Source organism: Phyllobates terribilis, unplaced genomic scaffold (genome assembly GCF_046119375.1).
Source record: "Phyllobates terribilis strain yellow unplaced genomic scaffold, ASM4611937v1 Scaffold_1__5_contigs__length_1240528914, whole genome shotgun sequence".
Taxonomy (NCBI): Eukaryota; Metazoa; Chordata; class Amphibia; order Anura; family Dendrobatidae; genus Phyllobates; species Phyllobates terribilis.
The window spans coordinates 61503924-61530182 of record NW_027362761.1 but is presented as its reverse complement, the minus strand read 5'-3'; positions in this window follow the sequence as shown (position 1 = coordinate 61530182).

Sequence of the window (26259 nt, the reverse complement as noted above, 5' to 3'; positions counted from 1 at the left end):
TTAGCTTAGTTTTTGCCTTTTAATAATTACATTTCTATTTGTTTTGTGGCTTTTGTGTGGAGAATAAATTTTTGTTAACACATTCTATTTTGCTAACAGCAGTTATTAACCCAGGCGAAATCCATACATGTCCCTCATCCTGGCCCCATTCTCCTGTATGTCCCTTATCCCGGGCCCCATCTTGGTATGTATGTCCCCTGTTCTGCCACTGTTCTACATATATATACAGAATAAAATAAACTATTATACTCACCAGGGGCATACATAGAAGTCATGGGGCTCCATAGAAGAAGTATATTGCACCCCCATTGTCCTACATATAGTATAATGCATCCCATAGTCCTCCATATAATGTACTGTACAACTCATAGTCATCCATGTAGTATAATGCCATCCAAAAAGTATAATGTACCTTATAGTCATCCATGTACTATAATGCACCTCATAGTCATCCATATAGTATAATGCACTCCTCATAGTTATTCATAACATATTATGCACCCCCATAGTCATCCTATAAAGTATAATGCACCCCCATAGCCATCCATAGTAGTATAATGCACTCCCATAGTCATCTTATAAAGTATAATACACCCCCATAGTCATTCACAGTAGTATAATGCACCCCTATTGTCATCCATAATAGTATAATGCACCTCCATTGTCATTCATAGTAGTATAATGCACGTACCCCATATTTAAAATAAATAAATAAATACTCACCGTTCCTTCGCTCCCGCCTCCTCTTGTGAAGGCAGCAGATGACTTCAGCATGCGACAGGAGTGTGTAACGTCACTGCCATGCGCTCCGTCACATGCACGTGATGTCAGCTGCTGACCTCTTATTGGCTGGCAGCGTGTATTGTGGTACACGGTGAGCGCGCCGAAATACACTTCAACTGTATATGCGTGTGAGGAAGCTTTTGCTGGCGTTTTCGGGCCCCGGCCCTCAGCCACTGGGCACTGTCGCAGTCGTTATGCAACTGATCATGGGGGTCTTTACTCTATGAATGAAGGTAACTGGGCATTGCTTCTGTTGAGTTTTTCCATTCACAGAACTGTGCTACATCAGGTGGCCAGAAATGCCCAAGTGCAAAGGAAATACTGTGATAGGGTGGAAGTTCTGAAGCATTTTTCATTTTCATTTTCTCAAGGGTCAGACCTCAAGCAATGATTAATCCTAACAATACGCCATTGTGTAGGAGAAGGGATTACCCCTTTAATTCTTAATGCACCTCTTTCAAATGCCTTGTGTGACATGCTGTGATTTATAACTTTATTTGTTTCTATTTAATTTTATAAAACTTTATAAGGCAAACATATAAGATTAGCCATCACAATAGCTTGATCCACGATAATTATTTGATTTTTCAACGTGCCTTCTTAATGTCCATACCTATCACTATCTTCCTTACCATTCACTCTTTTCTACCAAAGCATTTTTTTGCATAAGGAATTTCTCAAAAATTACAAAAGGGAATGCTGGATTATTTAAGAATCATGAAAGGTTTTTAAATTAAACTTCACCAGAAGATAACAGCGGCTGTTCTTCATTTTCACCATCTACTGAATACAATGGCAGGAGCAAATTAATGAATGAAAGAACATACCTGGTGTTCTTCCCTTAGCTAATATGACCAAAGCAGAAAGTTTTAAATAAAGTCATAACATTTCAAAAATAGATGTTAATATTAAGACTCAAATCACATTATGATGCAAAGACGTATCTCTCCCACTTCTTATACACTGATGAACATGAAATGTGTTCTATGTTGTAAAAGTTTCTATATTTCGCTAAATAAATGTTATAGCCTTTTTGTGCCATTTTCCATGACAAATTATGCATTGCAAGATTTAATAATGCATGATTTCTAAAAGCAATCAAATTCTATAGAAATGGCTGTGTCTCTCAATAATTCTAAATGTATTCACAGCTTTTTGCATATCATTATTGTGTATTTTTCGTTTTCTTAGAACACCAGAAGCTGTTTTTACTAAGTAATGTTACTGTAATGCAAAGTACAGTACTAAACCAAAGAGTGGTAGGGAATCTGTCACAAGGCTTTTACTTGCCCATCTGAGAGCAGAATAATGTAAGGGCAGAGATCCTGATTCCAAGCGATGTATCACTTACTGGGCTGCATGCTGTCATTATATAATCATTGTTTTATCTGCTGCAGATCTACCAGTTCTCTGAATCTTGACATCTTTATAACTCTGCCCACACCATTGATTGGCAGCTTTGTGCCCATGTACTATGTATACAGAAAGATGCTAATCAGTGGTGGGAGCGGGGTATACATAGCTCATGAATATGGCGTAACTTACTCTAAAATGTACACCAGCTAGGCTTACTAGACACGTCTGATTCATTAAAGGGAATCTGTCACTCCCCTGAGACCTATCAGACCTCTAATATGGGCATACAGGTGATAGAAATGTGAATCTATACTTACCTGTATGTCCCATATTAGAGGTCTAGTTGCTTTGTAATAGCTTTTTATTAAATTCATTTTGGCAAGCTTTGCGTCCGGGGGACACAAAGAAGTCCCCGCCTATAAGCTTCAGTTCCATATCCCCTCCCCCCTGCACATCACAGGGCCCTGTGACGTGCAGCTCCCGGCCGGATCCTGCGCCTGCGCAATTTACCCTGTACATACGGCGCTCTCTTTCCTGCAGTCCGTGTAGCCTTGTGGAGCAGGGAATTTGTGCGCAGGCGCCGGGAACGCAGAGTGACTCACTGGGGCCTGCGCACAAGTTTCCTGTTCTACAACACTACACAGATGGCAGGAAGAAGAGCGTCTTCCGTACAGGGCAAGTTGCGCAGGCGCAGGATCCGGCCAGGAACTGCACATCACAGGGCACTGTGAAGGGGAGGAAGGGGAATATGGAAATTAAGTTAATAGGCGGGGACTTCTTCGTGTCCCCCGGATGCGAAGCTTGCCAAAACTAATTTAATAAAAATCTATTACAAAGCAATCAAACCTCTAATATGGGGCATACAGGTAGGTATAGATTCACATTTCTATCACCCATATTAGAGGTCTAATAGGTCCCAGGGGGGTGACAGATTCCCTTTAAGTGGCAAATGGATCAGTGTACTCCAGCAAGCGCTACGCCAGTCTTAATAAATCGCCCCCTCTATCTTTATATTATATTGCTCTCAGATTAGGTAGTAAAAACCTGATGACAAATTTCCTTTAAGGTAAATTTCTGCAGACACTCTATGTGACTGCAGTTTGGAAATCCTGACAGCGTGTAATATGAACACAGTCAGAATTCCCCTCAATTGGCAATAACATAACTACCAGTATGGGATTTGCATACTGACAATCACATGCCAACTAAACTAGATTCTCATCCACCTCTCTCAATAGAACATTATTATTATTTATTATTATAGCGCCATTTATTCCAAGGTGTTTTACATGTGAAAAAGGGGTATACATAGCAAAAACAATTGAAAGAAACCGATGAAAATTTAGTTGGCTTGATACCGCCAGTATGCAGATCATATAATGGCATTTATGTGACCACCAACACAATCTGAATTGATGAGAATTGATGGGAATGTACACACTGTCATGATTCACACTTTACAGTCACACAGAATGACTGCAGAAATTTACCTCAAGCCCGAAAAGATCCTTTAAGATTTTCTAGAATTACCCGAATAGTACTTATAACAGATATGAGATAGATCCATGCATAAATACATAGATAGAAATACAATTTCTTTCATATAAAAATATTAAACTATTCATTAATGTGGGTGAGTAGAGATAGTATAGGAATTTTCATCTTCTGTGTCTATGCTGTTATTTTCTCTTAAGAAGAAGTCGTTATGCTTGAATATTTAATAGCTACTTCTGTCCGGTTGATTGGCATTTCCCATGACTCCCTAAGAATACCTGACAAGTGTAGACCTGCAGTTTTAATAGACTTAGAATAGTTTTCTTCGAGAGAAGCCATAAAAACTCCCAAAGGAGAGATCATCAAGCAGAATGGTCCCCAGCGCAGGATTTATTAGCAGCAGGATGGGGAGGTTGATTAGCCTCCATGGCTGAGCAGACATGCTGTCAGTTGGGCCTCTTAATCCAATCAGTTACCTGTCGGTGGGGGAGCTGTCTTAGGTCCCTTGTGGAAAAGGGAAGCCTGTGTTCAGTAGACAACGTCATACGATACTTTTGTGATGCCAACACAATCATAAGCACTTTGATGGCTGAAAATTGCATTTAACTTAGTAATGTCTGGACAAAATATTCAGCTGCTAAACAAGATATTTAAATGACTGTAGAAATGAAGAGCTTAATTTACCTTTGAATACATTACATGTCTTTTTCTGAAATCAGATTATTATTATTCAAATAATTAGACAAAGTTTAGGAAACATTTGATATTTTATTTTTTGCAAATTCATGAACAATGTGAATAAATCATAATAGAGGATGGAAACATATGGAATGGTGACAGGATGTTGTAAGGAATATTAAAGATATAAATGTATAAAGATTAGATGGGAGTACCAAAATTCTTTGCATCTAAGTGAACAATATATATCATGGAGTGAGACAGTTTAGAGAATAAAGATAATGAGATAAAGCCAAGCCAAGGAGTCAAAATATCTCACACCACAATACTGAAGAAATATGCTAGAATACTATGAGGACTGAGTGAGTTATGCATGCATATCAAAAGGCCAATTATCAAAATGTAACAATAAGCTTTTCCATCTGCAATATTTGTAATTCTTTTTAGAATGATTTTAACATTGGTGTCAGCAGAGAACTTGGACTGACTGTGCTTGCTGCAACTACTAGATGTTTATCATGATATCCTAGAAGAGAAGAAAGAACAGCTAGATCATAGATGTCAAACTCAGGCCCATGGGCCAAATCTGGCCCGCAGTGTAATTATATTTGGCCAGTGAGAGAATACCAAATGTCTACTAAAGCTGGCCCACCGGTAGACAGCACACTGCTGATACTACAAATCCCGCATTTTTGGTCTGGCACACTCCCTGGTATCTACAGGTTGTTTACAGCACACCTCTTAGTAATGCGATCTCCTGCCATGACGCACTAACTGACCAGCATTCACCTCCTGCACCCGGAAGTTCCCTCCTCTTCTCCCTACATCACCAAGCACTCCCCTTGTGTTCTCCCATATATCTCAGCAGGCATAGCGCCTACTTCCCTCTAGCTCATCCACAGGCTGGACACAGGTATGCTATTGAGCCTATGTGCTCATGCTGTAATTTATTTTATTGCTCGATTTGGCCATGTATTCTCCATTTTGTTTTTTTGAACATTGTTATCCTTTCCCTATGTATTGAGATCTTACTCTTTTTGTTCACTCCCTACCATCTTGTCTCTGAGAATATTATAGTTTCAGTGCTGTTCATGTACTTCTGTTGTTCTCTACTTCTCTATTTCTTTCTATTTGAGAGTCACCACACCTGTCATGCCTTCAGCATTAAGTTTCATTCTTGACTTTGTTTGCAGTATACAGGCTCCATCTAGTGGCTAAATTTACTTGTCGGCACTAGCTTTTTGTCTCTCTGCTCTTCCCATCCCTTGCTCTGTGGTGGTGCATTTTTGGAAGAAGAAGCTCATTACCTCGCAGACTGGTGTTTATAGGACATCCACCATTTTATTCCACTTAGTGGTAGCATTGTTGATAAGAAGGATTATGTGGTACTTGTTTGCAGCCACCAGATACCTAAGACTCCCACATCTGCATTAGTCAGCTGCATTTGTAAGACTGGATAGCAGGCCGGCTTAACACGTTTGTTTATAAACTGCTCAGCCATTTGCGTCATGTATTTCTGTGTTACCGTTATACATGTACTGATACCTTTTTATTTCATTGCTCCTAGTTTCACTGAACATATTTACTAATGTTAAATAAACTGCACAGACTTCAAGATGGTCGTCTTATTGAACTATGGTAGATTGGCTTAGCTGCCTTGCCTGTCAGACTATGCACACACCTCAGGGTAACATGTAGTGAGGACAGAACAACACCCTTTACATTCCCCTTTATACTGTGATCTACCATCCCAACAACTAAGTTTTTCTGCACTATTGGGGTACTCAATACCTTAGGCATATTCCCCCAACTCATTCCCCCACTTACCACCTCTTATTTTCTTTCTTATTATCATTCCATAATGTTATGTTTACTGGAATTTCTCCATTTTATCCTTATTCTTTATTGTGTGAATGTTTTCTTTATGCATTTTTCCTTGGTACTCCGACCAATGAATTTGAGTGGTTGGATTTTCATTGAAGGAAATTATTATTATTATTATTATTGTTAGCCTGTGAAAAAAGATTACTATTGACATTTAACTCAGAAGGCTACGAAGAGAGAAAGAGGCATTTAAAAAATGAGTGGCACAAATGTCTTTTATTTGACATTTGATTTCACATGTGTTTTATAATATTAAGCTTTGCTTGTTCCAGATTCAATGTTTAAGCAAAACTTAAGCAAAACTGAAGTTTGTTTCCATATGAAAAGGTTCATTGTTATATTTGATGAGAAGGAAAAACGTCCTCAATTGTAGACATTTTTTTAATAAATATCGAGGTTAGCCCGCAACTTTGTGCAAGTGTTTAATTTTGTCCCTCTGTGTATTTGAGTTTGACATCCCTGAGCTACATGAATTAAAAATAGGAAATTTGCTGGAATTGTATGTCCAAATCTGGTGAATAAAAAAAAGTTATGGTTATTGGAAGAAGAGAAGTGCAAAAATGAAAAAAATAAAATATGGCTCTGAAGGGAAGGGAATGGGTTAAGGTCACAGTCAATGGACCCACGGAGTTTTTTTTAATTTTTTTTTAATATCTGTATTAATTAAAGGTTTACATGTGCAATATATAAACAAAATGATAAAATATCTTTAATCACGATCATTAGCAAATATGCCTCACATTTTATGCAAAGATGGATATAGCCATTATTTAAAAGATTTTCATGGCAATTATATTTTTTTTACTGTTAATATAACATGTGTTGCCATCTCATAATATTATAGATTCATAATGACTATTGCATTTTCGGTAGCCTAAATGAAAAGATAAATTCAATAATTAAAATTACACTTACTTTGCATTTAACGATACTGTAAAATGAATTTCAAGTACAACAATAAACTTGCATAAATACTGCACAATGGACTGTCTGACCAAAGAAATAGAAATAATTTGATTGGGGATTTTGTAACACCCGGAGGATATTTGTGTTGTATCACACAGTTCATTGGTTTAATTACATGAAAGATTTTTTTTATTACATAATAGAGATGTGCAGAGACCCAAAACTTGTGGGTTCAGATCAAGGTTTAAAAGGTCAGACAAATATTTTGTCCTGATTAGTTCTTCATGCAAAATAAAATCTTAATGCATTCAGTAGTATTAAAGTTAAAATCTTCTATTAAAGTGTAATTTAAAAAAAATTACTTAGCAAACATTTAACCCTTCCACTGCCAGAACCTTTTATTGCACAGTATTAAAGAAAGACCCACTGGAGATCAGACTATTGCCATGAGCCCAAAAGTTGAATTGTTATAGCTTGGCAAAGTTGCAGGCATCAGCCCATTTTGTACATTATGTTATAAACAATAAGAGGGAAAAAAACATAAGAGGCACACTGATTAACCACTTTCTTCATAAAAACTATTTTTGCAACAACAATTCTGCAGTGATAACTTGGAAGACTGGGTTTGAAGACATTTTGACTTCAATTCACCTGGCAAGAACGCAGTTACGTTTATTTGACTCAGTCCTAGTAAACTATATACATATGCCACCTTGTGAAACAGAAAGCACCATCTCTATAATATGCTTTTGCTGCTCTCTGTAGAATAATCCAAAGATTCCCTGCTTTACTCACTGGTATCTGGAGGTACAGGCCATTTTATTGCTGCAGTACAGTTATACATTATGATCCCACAGATGAGAGAGTGAGATCCAGTCCTCAGTGAATGCACCCTCCCAGGGGTCATCTCCTCCTTCATATGTAGCCAGCACCTCAAAATGTCCTTCAAATGATGATTTACTGCCACTATAAATATTTTTTAACATGGGCCATGTATAGACATAATTGAATCTTTTGAAATTCAAATTTGCCAGGTTTGATAGCCTTATCTGTCCCCTCCCCAACCCAGGTTAAAATAGGAGCATAGCAAGGTACAAGACCCAGGCATCTCCACCATCCGGGGTAATCCAGGGGACAGGGATAGTCTAGGGTGCCCCTAGTTCAAGGGATCAGGTAGGTGCCCACAGTCCTTTGTCACTACATAACAAAATCCATGTTGATGACTGAAATTTACTTCACAAAGGCCAAATCAGAATTCACCTCTCTAGGTCTGTAGTATAAGCCAAACCTAATTGACTATGCATTTTATAAACGATGCATATATGGTCCTAAACTTGATAACAGCCATCCTTTCTTGTGGCAAATACACTATGTCTGTGTGTAATACCAAATTTGCATGATACATTCCATGGGTAAAAAGGTGTCCAGACCAGGGCAATCAGAAAATCAGGGTACTATTCTTTGAGTGATCACTTTTTCTATCCATGCAACTTAGTGCCATAAAATGACACTGCCGAATGATCTAACTGTATTGGAGAATTGTGATGTAGAACTGGTGATTGGTGATCATTCATCACCAGAAGAATTAAAATGACTGAAGTAAAGTCTATTGAACATGACATTTTTGAAATGATGCCTTCTCAAAATATTGCCATCTTTTAATCTCTTCATAACATGGCGATTTTCCATTTTTTCATTTTCCTTTTCTCTTCCCCTTCTTCCAAGAGTAATTACTTTTTTATTTTTTAGTTAATATAGCCATGAGGGTCTGCAAGATGAGCTGTACTTTTGAATGGCACCATTCAATCTACCACATAGTGTACTGGAAAACAAGAAAAAAAACTGCATTGGAAAAAAATTCCAAGTGCCCTGAAATTGCAAAAAAAGTACAGTTTCACAATAGTTTTTTTTTTTATTTACAATGTTCCCTTTATGATAAAACTGACTAGGCAATAGGATTCTTCAGGTCAGTATGAGTACGCAGATACCAAACATGTATATTTTTTTTGTTTATTTAAGTGGTGAAAAAAAAATTGGAAATTTATAAGAAAAAAAAAAATGTCGCTTTTGTCTCCTTTTCCAAGACCCGTAACGCTTTCAACTTTCGGGATATGGGGCTTTGTGGGGGCTTATTTTTTGCTCTCTAAGTTGATGTTTTTAATTATACCATTTTATATTTATATTTGATGAGGAGTTTTGATCACCTCTTACTGCATTTTAGTGCAATGTTGTGGCAGACAAAAAGACTGTAATTTTGTCATTTTGTTTTTTTTCCTCAAGTCATTACGCTGTTTACCAATCAGATTCATTTATTTTGTTTTTTGATAGATCGGACTTTTACAAACTCAGCGATACCAAATATGTGTAATTTTCTTTTTCTTTTTAATTGTTTTCTTTTTAATGGGGTATTTATGTGTTTTTTTCATATTTTTAAAAACTTTTTTTTCACTTTTTACTGTATTTAAAAGTTGTCTTGGGTGATAATCTCTTATTAATGCCAGTCACACGAGGATAATAATGACAGGCACAGGAGTCAACAGCAGACTCTCAGCTGTCATGACAATGCATTGGCGCCCTGCAATCGTGTCACGGGTGCGCCGATGGGAGCGTGGAACAACGCACCCCGTTGGCATGTGTTAAATGCCACTGTCAAAGATTGACAGCAGGATTTAACAGGTGGTTAGAGGCACATGATGCCTGATTAAATCAGCCATCATGTGCAGGGAAAGATCCGGGCTTGGCGTGCGAGCACACCAAGCCCGCATCAAAAGCAGGGACACGACATACTGTATGGCGTAAGTTTACACCATATGTCGTGAACGGGCTAAAGATGTATGCAAAAGCATTGAGCAGGATCCATCTGTCTCTTAATCTACCTAATATTTAATATTTATTTCATAGTCAATACAGGTAATATAAGTAAAGAAACAGTACCAGGGCCTTTTATATTCCTAGACCTGGGCAGGGGTCCAATCCTATGCAGGATTCTATCAGAAAAATTAATCCAACCCCAAAAATAATTATGTATACGAAAATTTAATTTTATCAAAGAAAATTGCATTAACAGATTACCAAAAGCTTTTGATTGCTAAGTTACAACAACTGTGCCATCTGTGCTCTGTCCTGCCCCTGTGCATGGTCCTAATGGGTGAATTCACAGGGTTAAACCTTGCAACTTCATCCTACCCAAAAATCATTAAATATTTATACAAAAATTGAGAATTTTGAAAATTGCATTAATGGAATACAAAAATTTTTTATTTGCTAAATTACAAGTTTTTGCCCTTACATGGGAAGAGGCTCAATGTTCAAGGTCCTAGCAACTGAAGCCACCCTAGTGGTTGCCCTCCAAAAAACTTATTTTTCTAAAAAAGTGACCTAAATAAATGATACATAAAGAAAATGAAGAGATATAAAAGTCCAACAATTTTTTTAGAGAAATGTTTTCTTCTTTGTGCACTTCTGAACACAGTGGCTCAATTCCACACAGGGTCCTACCTGTGATATTCACCACAGATTCTGCCTCCCCCCCCAAAATTAATTTCATGAAAATGTTGCTGAAACATATCAAAAATTTGGGTTGGAGAAGTGAATAAAATTTGTATCCTCTTTCAAATGCTTCAGTAAGCAACTAATGCCCCTCACCAACTGCCAATGGTGGATTTCAAAGTAACACAAGCTCTAGTTTCCATGAGTGGCGATTCTGTTTAATTCCTGGGTCTGTTGGTTCTGTTCAGTCAGCGAGCTACTGGTTCGTTTTTCAGCTCTGGGCTGGACTGTTATCTATTTAAACCCCTGAGCCTCTGACTCTGACTGCCAGTTAAGGTTTTCTCTTCCTCTATGTGGTGTCTGGTGCCGCTTGTTCCTTTGAAAAATTGTTGAATTCTTTTTTTCTTACAGTAGCCTGTTTCCTGACCATTATTTGTCTGCTGATTTTGTACCTTTGCTGCCTTTCTGGTTCAGACCTGGTTACCTTGATTTCTCTCGCCTCTGTTCACTTCACTGGACAGCAGCCCTTCAGTGGAAGTAATCCAGTGGACCCTGTTGTAAGATCAGATATCAGTACAGAGGTTAAAGGACAAAGGCTGAGGTTCCTCTTGAATCTGGTAGATGGAGTAGCCACCACCAAGTGTTTATGAGGTAGCCTTTTTGAGCCTATGGCCCCTGATAGATGTTACAAAACCCACCCAATGCCTGACCCTAAATAACTGTGTCCTAGTTATTTTTGTTTTCCTGGCTGTCTACAAAAAGGACTTTTTGTGTAGAAGTTTTGTTTTCTATTTATTCAGCATGGTCACATCTTTAAGAGTATTACTATTACAGTGCACTAGTGACTGCTTTGTATTCTGTTGTATCCTAGTATCTCGTATATTTGTGTGGAAATACAGGGTCTTACAAGCATAACATAATCATTGTTTCATATGGCATGTCCTGTCATCTCTGGAATATCACATTGCAAGTTCATCATTTTATACCAGATTGAACTCCTGTTGACTATAATTAAATCACGGGAGCATTCTAAGCAAACAAAATTTCTTTGGGTTTCCTTTGATGTATCTAAATAAATCATCATTTCCAGTGTAGGTCTAAACTAAAATTTTGAAAAAGGAACCTTTCATTACTGACTTAGATGTATCCAATTCTTTATTAGTATTTCATTCTTCCCAGAGTGCCTACTTCTGCTTCCTAGGAATCCATAGCCAATATTGAGCTTCTTGCATTAGGCAAGCTATTAAGATGGAAAGTTGAATAGGTGCTATATAGGAAGGGGCAGATAGCTTGCAGGCCAGTCATATTCCCTGTTGTTGCCTTAAAAAACAATCCATAGAATCTTCAGGAAAGGTTTCCATGAAGAACACATTTTTTTCTGATTTTCTCACAGTTCATAAAATGAGCCTTCCTGTAACCTAAATGCAGTTAATGTATACAGGATCAAGGTCTAATGAGGCAGAAAAACCTGTATGTTCAAATATGTCAGAACATTTACGAGAAAAATACAAGGTCTCCCGGACAAAGAGGAAATCTATTTTTTATTAATTAACATAAATAATTTGATAATTTATAGTCTTTTATGCTAATGCTTTTTCCTGGTCTCTATATTATTCTTTAAGAAGAATATAACATAGACAGCAAGATTGAGCTACTGACTTTGATTTCTTAAAGAATGTTTGCTCTCATACTCTGTAGTTGCTTTCTATCTTTTCAATCTTCTTTTTCTGAGTATATGAAGAGACAACCAGGTTAAGAATCCATAAAACAAGTCAATGGAGTTAGTGATCGAGATACATAGTGTTCGTCCAAGCATTTACAGGTACCCAGGCAAAATTTTCCACAAGGTTTAAAGGGAATGCGTCACCAAGATAAATCTTTTTCAACAATTGAAAAACTGTAAAGTATTAATGTTTTAATAACAAAAAAGTATTTTATATTTTTTAATGGTATGAAATATGAAAAATAATTTAAAACGGTTTAGTATTTTCAACTTTTAAACAATAGGGGAGCAACTGATGAAAATTGCTTGAAAATTTAGTGTACTGCTAGTTTGCATTACGACTGCAGTAAAAGTGGGATGTGTGTGATGTCACTCCTCTCCTTCCCTACTGGGTGTTTGCAAAAGGATGAGGGAGGTTGAAGTTTAGGATCACAGTGAGGAGATATTTTGTTGATGACTGTAAAGTGATACTGATATGTGGACAGGTCGACTGGCATTGCTAATTCTGTTAGTTGGCGCTGCTCTGCGTGCTCACTGTATCACACATGATATGATTAGATACATAGCCCAGCATACTGTATCACACATGTTTGGATTAGCTACATGGCCCACTGGACTGTATCACAAATGATAGGATTAGATACACAGTCTGAGTCACAGATAATGGGATTAGATACACAGAATGTGTCATACACAATAGGATTAGAAACACTGACTGTGTTATATATGATAGGATTAGATAAATGGCTCAGCAAACTGTATCACACATGACAGGATTAGATACTCTGTTCAGTGGACTGCATCAAAATGATAGATGATTAGATACATGGCTCAGCAGTCTGTATCACACATCATTGGAAGTAAGATCAAATGGAGCAAACAGTCACTGCTCATGTGTAAATAACTATAAAGATTACGTGCCGAAATATATAGTAGCTGCCAAAAGCTTTGCATTTTTATTAAGTGTGATTATATCTGTCTGGTTGTTGTGATGTCATTTTCCTCGTGATCTTAGTAAACCGAAAGCAAATGGTTGTCAGCTATAAGGATGAAAATTGTGTTTGACATTGTTTTATCCCTTTATGTGTTCGTTTTAAATTTTTCTGTGCCAAACGTTTTGCATATTTGTCACGGGTAGTTGAATTTTGCCTAAATCTTTTTTTTTATTATTTCTGTGTGTTTTTAGGTCAAAATAAGGCAAAGACAAAGCCAAATTTATCACCAGATGTCAGGGAGCTTATTATTCTGAGAGTGAAGTCAGGCAAAAGCCAAAAAGAGGTAGCCATGGAATTCAACTGTTCTCAGAGTCAAGTGTCACATATATTAAAGAAAGAAAAAGAAGGTTATGGTACAGCTGACAAACCTAGAAGTGGATGACCAGGGAAAACTTCCTCCAGAGTTGATCACATTATTAATAAAAGTCAGTGTCTGATGTCCATAAAAGTGCTGTATAGATTTCGCACAAAATGAATGAAAAATATGGGGTCAAAGTGAGTCGCCGAACTGTGGTGTGACGGCTAAGAGCAATAGAATTGAATGCATGAGTTCCAGTCAAGATGCCTTTCATCTCTGCAAAGAACCCGAAGGTCCGACTTGAGTTTGCCAAAAAACACAGCCAATGGAAAGAGACAGATTGGTCTAATGTGTTGTGGTTGGATGAATCCAAGTTCAATCTGTTTGGTAGTGATGGCAAGCACTATATATACCGCCCAATGGGAAAACACCTACAGTGAAACATGATGGTGGCAATGTCCTGGTTTGGGGCTACCTTTCTACATCTGCTATTGGCCCTCTGCATAGAATTGATGGAAATATGAATGCTACCATGTTCAAGGATATACTGGAAAATGTAATGCTGCCACATGGTAAACCCAAAGTAGTCAGGGGATGGAAATTTCAGCAAGACAATGATCCTAAGCACACATCCAATGTAGTCAAATATTGGTTAGCAAAGAAAAATGTTCACCTATTGCAATGGCCAAGCCAGTCACATGATTTAAACCCTATAGAGCACTTTTGGGATGAGTTAGGGTGACATTAAAGATGAATTGCTTGCAGATTTGCAAATGGAATGGAGCAAAATCCCTCAAGATGTCTTGAATACCCTAGTGGCTTCAATGCCTCGTCGGTGTGGTGCTGCAATTAAAGCAAGAGGTTATGCTACAAAATACTAAGTTATGACATTGTAAGCAATGAATTACTCTCTATGTTGTGATCAATAAATAGCATATGCAAAAATGTTGGCAGTTAGCTTTCTTTAATTAGATGACCATACCTATATTCAAAAGCATTTTAGTTAAAATTAAGGTCTTGCATGATGACAACTTCATGCACTTTCAATTCATCACCAGGGAAATGGCATCACAACAACCAGACAGAAGTAATCACTCCTTTAAAAAAATGCAAAACTTTTGGTCTCTACTGTATATATACATGGAACCTATGTACAGGGTTCAGAACAATGATATACAAAATCCTACAAAGAAAATGAATGTACACAAAGAACCAATTTGAAAAAAATATAAATTTTATTGAACAATACAAAATAGACATTTAAAAAAAAAGTGTTTAAGTGGGCAACCATGGTGTCATTTCTTTAGCTTACCACTTTTTAGACAGTTTTTTATAATTTGTACTTTGTATTGTTCAATAAAAATGTTTTTTTTTATAATGGTTCTTTGTGTACAATTATTTGATCATGATTTCAGACATGATAGGATTTGATACACAGACTGTGTTACACCTAATAAGAATAGATACATGGACTGTATTACACATGATTGGATCAGATACATGGCTCAGTGGACTGAATCACACATGATAGAATTAGATACACAGCTCAGCAGTCTATATCACACATAATAGGATTGGATGCATGGACCATATCACACATGATAGAATTAGATACACAGCTCAGCAGACTGTAACACAGTTGATGGGGTTATAAGCATGGCTTAGCCAACTGTATCACACATGATGGCATTAGATACATGGCTCAGTGGACTATATCAGATATGATAGGATTAGATACATGGCTCAGAAGACTTTATCACACATCATGGGATTAGATACATGGCTCAACAGATTGAGAAGATCCATGTATCTAGTCCTACCATTTGCGATACAATCAGTGTAAAGCCTCATTCAGATGTTTGTACTGCAGTGACATCTGAATGAGTATATACTACTGCATCTGCAAAACGCATCGGAAGAGACAACTTTACAATAGAAGAGACGACTTTCCAGACACAGCAGTAAAGCCTCATTTAGATATCCCTGCATTACAGACATCTGAATGAGGCTTTACACTGACTGAGCGTAGCTGGGACAGTATTCAGAGCACATCACGGCGATGACTACACGATGAGCTCTAAACTCAGCAGTGACAGTGGTTTTATGCACAGGTCAGGCAGCATGTTATTGTACTAGTAATACTAGGCTACCAAGCTGTTCTCACTGCTAGAAGAAGTCACCGCCGCAGCACAGCTGTCACCATTTAGAGCAGGACTCTGGCAGGGACTTCTTCCAGTTAGAAAAGCTAGCAGAATGCCAAGAGTAAGATCTCAATACATAGGGAAAGGATAATGATGTACATTGGTGGCAGTCAATAATTAGATACAACAACAGACGTTTCGGTCTCAAATGACCTTCAACAGTGTACCAACTGCACAGACAGAAAAAGGGAAGGAGAAAAAAAGGACACTGTCCAATGGGGAAATATGTTCCCAATCCAGACAGGTCACTGTACAAAATGGCATCAGTGAAAAGCAGTATCCACTGCTTGTTCCATCTGCGCCCACTGGAACAAGCGGTGGATACCATTGGACACTGTGTCCTTTTTCTCCTTCCCTTTTTCAGTCTGTGCAGTCGGTACACTGATGAAGGTCATTTGAGACCAAAACGTCTATTGTTGTATCTAGTGATGGGCGAGCACTAAAATGCTCGGTGTGCTCGATGCTCGGGTCGAGCAAATTGGAATACTCGGGTGCTTGACCCGAGCAACGAGCCCAATGTAAGTCTATGGGAAACTTGAGCATTTTTCAGGCGACTCCCCCCGGCGTTCTGCAGAGGGCCTAAAGATTGCCCAAATCGATGGGAACAGTGCTCAAATGACATGGGAACAGCATAGGAAAGACCCCTGGAAGCATTTCTGACTCCCAAGTCACTGCTGTCAACAACGTTGTAAGAGGTATTACGCCACTTTTACGGACTCACAATGAAACATACAAAAACAAATCCAAAATGGATTTTCCTGGGAAATATGTTAAGGAACATCCTTTCCAGGGTAATTAATAGCATATAAGGCAAAATAATTAACCAAAACCAAAAATACTCCTCCACACCTTGGGCTATGTTCACACATAGAGTTTTTGATGCGTTTTTGCACTTTTGCATTGCTTTCAGCCAAGACAAATGCATTCACTGGGAAATGTCATTTTAACATTTTACTACCTTATCTGGCCATGTGGTGTGTGACACATCATCAGACACATGCATACAGTGCTGAAAAGACATGGGAACAGCATGGGGAAGACCTCTGGAAGCATCTCTGGAAGGTCACTGCCTAAAAGTGTGCCCATTATAAGTGATCCTTGGCACATGCGAAGATGCCTCCCGCCATGCACCTGTCGTTGCACACTTGCAACAATCACCGTCCACGTCCTTGTCCCAGCGGAGTGTTCAGTTGTCCCTACTTCATTCCTTGGAATGCAAGCGCATGTATGCAGCCAGCCACCCACCCACAGGCTGCAATACTGCACTGCCAAATTTTTGACAGCTGCTTGCACTTGAAATGTGGCCCTTTAGGCTCATGGAGGCGGAAGCTTTTCATAACCCCATGCCGGCGGCGGCCGTGTGTCCATACTCGGTCCCCAGCCGCCACTATTTCTCCCGGTATCGTCTCCGCCTTCCACAAGCACAGGTCCCACAACATTACCCGTGCCGTCCCCAGTGCACTCACTGGGAAGGACCGCCTGACCACAAACACGTGGACAGGTGAATGTGGCCAGGGACGGTATGGAGCCAGTCCACAGATTTTTTTGCTGAGAGTTGTATTTCACCACAGCCATATTCTTTAGCTCGTTGAAAGGACTGGCATAGAGGGAAACCATATCTACTCTGGGTGTCATTTCTCCCAGGAAGTCCTCTAACGCAGCTTGTTGCAGAAGCAATGGCAGCCCGTCCAACATCAGCTCGCACTTGTCGGTGGTTCTTTGACACACACACATCTTTCTTCGTGCATTTAATTTCATGACTACAGAGTTGGGCAATGGCCTGATCTGCAATGCGGTTTGAGAAATAACATGCTTAAGCACGTCCGATCCACATCAAAAAAGCATCCATAGTGTCCGGGAACCTTCCCCCACACTTTTCTTTGCCAGGGCTGTTTCTCGGCAGGGATGGACGGACCCACCAGAAAATCGGAGACTCCTCTGGTGGGCCTTGGCTTTTCCTTCAGGAGAGTTCATAGTGCCGAGGTGAGGCCAAGATGATGATAGAGGCCACCATCTGCTTAGTTTTCTGTTACTTGGAATGCAAGCGCAAGTATGCAGCCATCCACCCATCCACCCACTTACCCACAGGCCGCAATACTAAACTGCCAGATTTCTGGGCAGCTGCTTGCGGTTTGTGGAGGTGGAAGCTTTTCACAACCTCATGCCTCGTGTCCATACTCGGTCCCCAGCCGCCATTATTTCTCCCGGTGTTGTCTCCGCCTTCTACAAGCGCGGGTCCCTTAACATTACTGCTGGTACTTTTCTGTGGGAATCTGCTCGCCTCCTACCAGCCTGGAATATTTCCAGTAAACTATGGTACAACGCCATGGTATTAGCACTGCCCCCAGTACCAGTAGCGAAGTCATCCCCAATTTCCTTCTCAGGAATTTTATTTTGCAGACTGAGTGGCTGCCCAAATACATTAGTTTCTCACAAAGGAGCTGAAGAGAGAGTGGCAGTAGGTGCAAGTTTCTCCAGCCTGTTAGATATCAGAGGGTGAACGGCAGCACATTGGATCAGTGGTTAGCACTGAAGCCTTGCAGCGCTGGGATCCTGAGTTCAAATCGCAGTGATGGGATCCTGGGTTCAAATCACAGCAAGGACAACATCTGCAAGGATTTTGTATGTTCTTCCTTGTTTGCGTGGGTTTCCACCTCAGTAAAAAAGCAGCCATAGAGTGTCTGGGAACCTTCACACACACTTTTCTTAGCCAGGACTGCTTCTCGGCAGAGTTGGACGGTCCCACCAGAGAATCCTCTGGTGTGCCCTGGCTTCTACATCAGGAGAGTTAATGATAGCCCTAACTTTGCAGCTGCTATGGGGCTCTTGAGCGGGGGAGAAGGGTGAGTCCTCAGAATCAAATCCTCTGGTGGGCCCAATGTTTTTCAATCTGAAACAGCTTCTCAGTGGGAGTTGTATTTCACCACAGCCATATTCTTTAGCTCAGTGAAAGGACTGGCATAGAGGGAAACCGTATCTACTCCGACTGTCATTTCTCTGTCACCAGGTTCCGCCCATTGTCACACATGACCATGCCTGGCTGTATGTACAATGGTGCCACAGATCAGGCTGCTGTGTTACAGCTTTCAACAACTCTGCAGCGCTGGGCGGTTTTTCACCTAAGCATTAAGCATGTTATCTTCAGCACAGCCTGTTGCAGCTTGGCCAAGGCAGTGCTGCAGTGCTTTCAGCTTGTGACTGATGTGGTCATTTCGGAGATGGAGGAGGAGGAGGTGCAGGAGCTGAACAATGTGATTACATTGAAGTTACATTGGCGACACTGTTTTTTATACTTAAGAAAGATCTTACTGTTTGTTTTTTACGTTATTTTTTAAGACAAATGCATTCACCGGGAAATGTCATTTTAACATTTTACAACCTTATCTGGCAATGTGGTGTGTGACACATCATCAGACACATCCTGTTTCATTTATGATGGAGGGACTCTGAAAGTCACAAATCCTAATTTTATAGGGTGATCAGGTGGCCCTTACTATTCTTAAAAGGCCAGCAGTCGGCCCTCGTTATTGTTAGAGAGCTATCAGCCGGCTATTCTTTGTAATTATATTAATAACAAGTGGGTCTCCTATATTGTTATTGCGTATGCAGTGACTGCAAGGGCTGCCAAAAATTTGGATGCAACCCAATACCCCTTGGAAGAGACATAGAGGACGGTCTCAGTAAAAAAAATGTTCCCATTATAAAGGAGCGGGTCTCCTATAGTGGCAATGCCCATGCTGTGACTGCAAGGGCTGACCAAAATTTGGGAAAAACCCCACTAAGAAGTTAAAGACACACAGAGCAGGGTCACAGTAATGAGTACGACATGTTCCCATTAGAAAGGAGATGGTCTGCTATACAGTTATAGGGTATGCAGTGAGTCCAATGGCTGACCAAATTTAGCAAAAGTCCCACTAAGAATTTAAAGACACAGAGCAGGGCCAGAGTAATGACATGTTTCCATTACAAAGGAGAGGGTATGCTATACAGTTATATGGTATGCAGTGAGTCCAACGGCTGACCAAATTTAGGAAAAACCCCACTAACAATTTAAAGACACATAGAGCAGGGCCACAGTAATGACAAATTCCCATTATTAGGAAGTGGGTCTCCCATTGTGTTAGCCTATGCAGTGAATGCAAGGGCTGCCAAAAACTGGGAGGCACTCCAATGCCCCTTGGAAGAGACTTAGAGGGCCTCATAAAAAAATCTTCCCATTAGAAAGGAGGGGGTCTCCTATACTTGCAATGCCCATGGACTAAGAGTATGGACTGACAAACATTTACCCCTGGGGGTATACATGAAAAATTTTTTTTACGGGCATCATAAACACCCTTGAAAATAATTATGTGGGTGTTGCATCATGGACCACGGTCACCCTGGTGATATGGTGGTGGTGGAGGATGAGGAGAAGGAGGAGGACAAGAGCAAATAGCCAAAATCAGGAAGCATATAGGAAGCATTTTCAGTTGACAGGCGGATGCGATTATCAGTTATAATTCCACCAGCGGCATTATAAATCCGCTCTGATAAAACGCTAGCGGCAGGGCAGGCCAAGACCTCCAAGGCGTAGAGAGCCAGTTCATTCCACGTATACAGCTTGGATACCCAATAATTACAAGTCACAGAAGAATCATGGAGGATGTTGGTACGGTCAGCAAGGTACTCCCTCAGCATATTCCCAAACTTTGCACTCCTTGTGAGAGTACCTCAGAGTTTGTGCGATGGGAGGGGCTGAGAAAATTCTCCCAGAACTTTGACACTGTTCCCCTGCCTCTGCTGGATTGAAGTTATGTCTCTCTCGCCTGTACTCCTTGGTTGTCCAAAGAATTGTGACCTCTGCCACCAGCGTTTTCAGATGGGAATTTTTTTAATAGTTCCGCAAGAAGGGCCTTCTGGTACTGCCACATTTTTGTAGACCTGTCCGCCTCAGGAATAAGAGATATAAAGTTCTCCTTGTAGCGTGGGTCTAGAAGTGTCACCAACCAGTAATGACTGTCACCCAAAATTTTGAGAATGCGAGGGTCATGGGAAAGGCAGCGTAACATAAACTCAGCCATGCGTGCCAGACTGCTAACAGGCAAGACTTTCGTGTCCTCACTGAGAGGATGACTGACCATGCTCTCCTACTCCTCCTCTCTGTCCTCTGGCCATTCACGCTGAAGAGACGGTATGACAGTTGTGGAGGTAGTACCGTCTATAGTGCATGAAACTAGCTCCTGTTCTTCCTCCTCCTCCTCTTCCTCATTGTCACCCAATCCACATTGGGATGAGATTAGGCTGGGCTGTGTGTAATCACCCTGTATGGTTCCTTGCTCCATCTCATCGTGCTCCGCCTGCAATGCATCCTCTTTGATTGAGAGCAGAGAGTGTTTCAGAAGACAGAGAAGCGGGATGGTGACGCTAATTATGGCATCATCGCCGCTCACCATCTTGGTGGAGTCCTCAAAGTTTTGGAGGATGGTACATATCTCTGACATTCATGTCCACTCCTGAGGTCTTATGTGTGGAGTCTGAACTGAATACCGACGGCCTTGTTGATGCTGGTACTCAACAACTGCCCTCTTCTGCTCACAAATCCTTCCCACCATCTGCAGTGTAGAGTTCCAACGCCTGGGGACATCACATACCAGTCTGAGAGCCGGAAGCTGCAAACACTGCTGAAACATGGCAAGGGCGGCGGAAGCTGTAGGTGACTTTCTAAAATGGGCGCACAGGCGGCGTACTTTAACAAGCAGATCCGGCAGCTCTGGGTAGGATTTGAGAAACCTCTGAACCACACGGTTAAGCACATGGGCCAGGCATGGTACGTGTGTGAGCTCGCCTCGCCTCAGAGCCGCCACAAGGTTCCAGCCTTTGTCACACACGACCATGCATGGCTGTAGGTTTAGTGGTGTGAGCCACATATCTGCCTGCTTTTTCAGAGCGGTCCACAACTCTTCAGCATTGTGCGGATTGTCGCCTAAACATATTAGCTTCAACACAGCCTGTTGCCGCTTGGCCGAGGCAGTGCTGCAGTGCTTCTAGCTTGTGACTGATGTGGTCATTTCGGAGATGGAGGCTGAAGAGGAGGAGGAGGCTGAGGAGGATGAGGTGCAGGAGCTGTAGACTGTGAGGACAACCCTAATTGACCTAGTGCCCACAATCCTTGGCGTCGGGAGGACGTGTTCAGTCCCAAGGTCCGACTGGGTCCCGGCTTTCACTATGTTAACCCACTGTGCCATCAGTGAGATGTACCATCCCTGCCCACAAGCACTTGTCCACGTATCCGTGGTTAGGTGGACTTTCCCTGTAACTGCGCTGTTAAGGGCACGGCTAATGTTTTGGGACACGTGCACACTTGGAGAAATAGTGGCGCCTGGGGATGAAGTACCGAGGAACGGCCGCCACCGCCATCAAGTTGCCGAATGCTTCTGTCTCCACGAGCCTAAAAGGCAACATTTCGAGCTCAAGCAGTCGTGAAATATGGGAATTTAAGACTGTGGCCTGTGGGGCGTTGGCTGCATAATTGCGCTTGCGTTCCAAGGACTGGGGTATGGATAACTGAACGCTGCGCTGGGACAAGGATGTGGACGTGCTTCCTGATACTGCTACTTGAGAGTGTGCAATGACAGGTGCAGGGCAGGAGGCATCTTCGCATGCACCATGGACAGGGGATTGGCTTGCATGCACAACAGTGAATGAAGCAATGGTGCTACCTGCAGACACTGTTCCTGGACACTGGGGTTCGGCCCACAAAGTCGGGTGCTTTGCTGCCATGTGCCTGATCATGCTGGTGGTGGTCAGGCTGGTCGTTTTGCCACCCCTGCTGATGCTGGCCTGGCAGATGATGCAAATAGCCTTTTTGGGGTTATCGGCAGAGTCTTTAAAAACAACCAGACTTGGGAAGACCTAACAGTTGTACTGGCAACTTCCTTTGTGTTGGTGTTACGGGGAACGGTTGCCTGCCTTCTTTCTGCAGCCACCACACTGCTTATTCCTGCCTGTTGGGGTGCTCTGCCTCCCTCCCTCTGTGTGCTGCTGTCCTTGCTCTGAATGTCCTCCTGACAGGTTGGGTCAGTTACTATATCATCCACCACCTCGTCTTCCACTTCCGCACCCTGGTCCTCCTCCTGACTTTCTGGCAATTGGGTCTCTTCATCGTCCACCTCTTGTGACACTTTCCCACCGTCACCTTCATGTGACCGTGGCTGCTCAAATATTTGGGCATCGCTACATGCGATCTCCTCTTGCCCCGCTTCAAGTGGACCAGGCGAGAAGCCTGAATCTATAAATGGAAAAGTGAACAGCTCTTCGGAGTGTCCTAGTGTGGGATCAGTTGTCTCTGGGCACTCGGCATGGTGGGAAGAAGGAGTTTCAGGGTGAGGAATATGCGTTCCAGACTCACAGCTACTGAGACTTGACCCTGTGGAAGACAAGGTGGTGGTGGTGGCTAAGTGACTGGAAGCATTATCTGCTATCCAACCAATAACCTTTTCACACTGCTCTGTGTTCAATAGTGGTTTTCTGTGGTCCCCTATTAATTGGGACAGGAAGGTGGAGCGAGAAGATGTGGGTGTTTGTTGTGGCAGAATTTCAGCTTGCCCGCGGCCTCAGCCTCTGCATGCACGATAATCACCATCACATCCAGTTCCCCGTCCCTTGCCACGTGCATTGCCCATTTTAAATGGAGGACAATATCTTCCACGCTCACTACAAATGACTGAATTTGGAGCGAACTCATATGTGATCTGTGTGACGGAGAAAACACAGTTTTAAATACCTGGCCTGTAGGTAACTTTTTTGAACAGCAAACTGGTGTCAAATGCTTCACTGACACACTGAAACTAATTTTTAATGGAGTTCCGAAATGGCAGTATTTTCTGAAAACGTATATGTGATCCATGTGACAGAGAAACCACAGTTTTAAATAGCTGGATTTTTAGCGTTGTTATATGGAAAGGACCTGGCTGTGTTCTACAGTGCCAACAAGCAAATGGCGCAGAAAAACGGTGTTGTGTGGATTGCTTTTTAAGCAAATAATGGCGATTAAGATCCCAAAAAAATTATTCCTGGCCCCTGAGACCTGGGCCTATTTCTAGAAATATCTAACAGCAGTAGCAGACAGAACTGGAATGGAGCCTCTTGTGCAATGTGCACTACAGTCTGCTATATACACTGCCTGCCTGCCTATATACACTGCCTGTCTGATATCTCTGCAGATGGATTAGTCCTCAGAAGGACTGTTTGTTGAGATGGATATGTGTCTCTAATATAGTTTGGCACACCTACACTAACTAGAAACAAGCAAATCTCTCCCTAGCTCAGCAGCACCTCTCCCTACACTGTCTGATTCCGGAGTGACTGTGACGAGATTTGCGGCGCCAGGTCTGATATAGACCTGATGATGCTGTGCAGCCAGCCAATCACTGTAATGCCACAACCAACATGGCAACGGCATAACAGTGAGTGGCAGGCAATCCCTGCATCTTCATTGGTGCTCTAAAGAGCGCCAAACATGCAGGGAGGAGACCCGAGCTCCCGCCGAGCAACCCCGGAAATACTCGGCGAGTGCCGAGCATCTCGAGCAGTGAGATGCTTGGGCGAGCACCGAGCAGTAGCGAGCATGCTCTCTCATCACTAGTTGTATCTAATTATTGACTGCCATGCCATTAAAGATGAAATATATTCTGAGTACCAAGATTCCATTATACACTGCTCAAAAAAATAAAGGGAACACTCAAATAACATCTCAGATCTGAATGAATGACATATTCTCATTGAATACTTTGTTTTGTACAAAGTTGAATGTGCTGACAACAAAATCACACAAAAATAATCAATGGAAATCAAATTTATTAACCAATGGAGGCCTGGATTTGGAGTCACCCGCAAAATTAAAGTAGAAAAACACACTACAGGCTGATCCAACTTTGATGTAATGTCCTTAAAACAAGTCAAAATGAGGCTCAGTATTGTGTGTGGCCTCCACATGCCTGTATGACCTGCCTACAACACCTGGGCATGCTCCTGATGAGGTTGCGGATGGTCTCCTGTGGGATCTCCTCCCAGACCTGGACTAAAGCATCCGCCAACTCCTGGACAGTCCGTGGTGCAACGTGACGTTGGTGGATGGAGCGAGACATGATGTCCCAGATGTGCTCAATCGGATTCAGGTCTTGGGAACGGACGGGCCAGTCCATAGCTTCAATGCCTTCATCTTGCAGGAACTGCTGACACACTCCAGCCACATAAGGTCTGGCATTGTCCTGCATTAGGAGGAACCCATGGCCAACCGCACCAGCATATGGTCTCACATGGGGTCTGAGGATCACATCTCGGTACCTAATGGCAGTAAGGCTATCTCTGGCGAGCACATGGAGGGCTGTGCGGCCCTCCAAAAAATGCCACCCCACACCATTGCTCACCCACTGCAAAAGCGGTCATGCTGAAGGATATTGCAGGCAGCAGATTGCTCCCATGGCGTCTCCAGACTCTGTCACGTCTGTTACATGTGCTCAGTGTGAACCAGCTTTTATCTGTGAAGAGCACATGGCGCCAGTGGCGACTTTGCCAATCCTGGTGTTCTGTGGAAAATGCCAAGCGTCCTGCACGGTGTTGGGCTGTGAGCACAATCCCCATCTGTGGACATCGGGCCCTCATACAACCCTCATGGAGTCGGTTTCTAACCGTTTGTGCAGACACATGCACATTTATGGCTTGCTGGAGGTCATTTTGCAGGGCTCTGGCAATGCTCCTCTTGTTCCTCCTTGCACAAAGGCGGAGCTAGCGGTCCTGCTGCTGAGTTGTTGCCCTCCTACGGCCCCATCCACATCTCCTGGTGTACTGGCCTGTCTCCTGGTAGCGCCTCCAGCCTCTGGACACTACGCTGATGGACACAGCAAACCTTTTTGCCACAGCTCGCATTGATGTGCCATCCTGGATGAGCTGCACTACCTGAGCAACTTCTGTGGTTTGTAAAGTCCATCTCATGCTACCATGAGTGTGAAAGCACAACCAACATTCAAAAGTAACCAAAACATCAGCCAGAAAGCATTGGTACTGAGATTTGGTCTGTGGTCCCCACCTGCAGAACCACTCCTTTATTGAGAGTGCCTTGATAATTGCCAATAATTTCCATCTATTGTCTATTCCATTTGTACAACAGCATGTGAAATTGATTGTCAATCAGTGTTGCTTTCTAAAGCCCCCGTCTCACATAGCGAGATCGCTAGCAAGATCGCTGCTGTGTCACGGTTTTGGTGACGCAACAGCGACCTCACCAGCGATGTCGCTATGTGTGACACTTTGCAACGATCAGGCCCCTGCTGTGAGGTCGCTGATTGCTGCAAAGTGTCCTGGACCATTTTTTGGTCGTTGCTCTCCCGCTGGTCAGCACACATCGCTGTGTGTGACCAGCGGGAGCAGCGATCAGGCTGGTAACTATGGTAAACATCGGGTTACTAGGGGCAC